Below are 1,397 nucleotides of genomic sequence, written 5' to 3'. Positions count from 1 at the left end.
AAAGCTTTGGAGAAGGGGTCTAGATGCTGCCTGGGAAGGTGGCTAAAAGTAATGGAGAGAATATGGGCTTGGAAGACAACAGTGAGTTCAAATCCTAGCATTTTGTTATCTTCGTTATTTGTTTTGTGGGTGACAAAACAAATTTAAACTCAGAATTATTGGGAGTTCAAGTTGGAGACCAGACTTAGAGGAGAAAAACTTGCCCCTGATTTCCAATCTAATGCTCAAAAGCCTGGTAATGCAAGGAAAATTAACACATCAGATGTTTAAGGGTGGGCAGTGGTAGGAGAGATATCAGAACACCTTGTTCTAGGCTAGGGTGATTTTAAGGATTTACTTCTGTTTCCTGTCTCCTTTCTGAGTAGTAAAAGAGGTTTCTGGTCCCCAGTAACAACCATGATGATTATTTTTCAAGTACAGTTCTATCTGAAAAGTTCTAGAAGGAAACAAATGTACCTTTTTTATCATTATTTTTTTAATAAATTTATCCAAAGAAAATGAATACTTTCACTAGTCAGTGAGTTTAACAATGCTATGTAAGTACCTAGCCATTGCATGAGTAAAAAATAACCTAGAAGTTATCCTTTCAGTTTTACATATTTCATGTAAACAATAAAACTTTTTCTCCTCCTGCTTTATAACATGTCCTACTTTTGCTTCATTTCTATGCCCTTTGGCTCCATATTAAAAGAGAAAACACTCAAAGTGCTGTATTTTGCAATATTGATGACCAACTAAGCTCAGGATATTTATTTCCATCTGGTAGAGTTCAACTTCTGCCTCTTGTTTGCTTTCTCCATCTGCTCGCCTCACCATTTTTTTTTTTCTTCTCTTCCTTAATGGAGTTCAGATTAACCCTTTTCTGGGCCTAATTGTTTTAGCAGGCCAGTCTTTTTTTCCTTTTAGTTTGCAAGTAGGGTTTCCAGTAAACTTAAATGTCTATGCCTAATATTTTCACAAGCTTCACATTTTATCTTTTTTTCTTCTGTTTTCGTCAAGAGCAGCAGAACCCAAGGTTCAGGCAGTTATGTGGACTAGAAAGCAGCAATTTTTTGGTTTTGTGTATAAACAATGTAGAATACATTATATTTCCCCCCCTCTTGCCCCCCAATACATAATACAATTTACAAGATTCACGTTACTCTGTATTCAGTAACAGGCTTTCCTTATCAACCTTAAGTTGGAGGCAGGAAAGTGTCCACTCTTCTCTCCCTTGACTCCTGAAGTTACTGCAACAGCAACCACAAAAGGCGAACTAACCTTTTATTTATTTATTTCGCAATTAAACTTTTACAAAGGCATCCCCGACTCCGCCCCGAGGGTGAAGCAGAAACGGCTCCTTGGCGTTGGCTGCACTTCTGCGAGGAGACCTGGGCTCCCACGGATCGCAGCTTGCC

The sequence above is a fragment of the Myotis lucifugus genome, unplaced genomic scaffold (genome assembly GCF_000147115.1).
Source record: "Myotis lucifugus unplaced genomic scaffold, Myoluc2.0 scaffold_9, whole genome shotgun sequence".
In the NCBI taxonomy this organism is placed as follows: Eukaryota; Metazoa; Chordata; class Mammalia; order Chiroptera; family Vespertilionidae; genus Myotis; species Myotis lucifugus.
Note: the sequence above shows the minus strand (reverse complement) of the source record.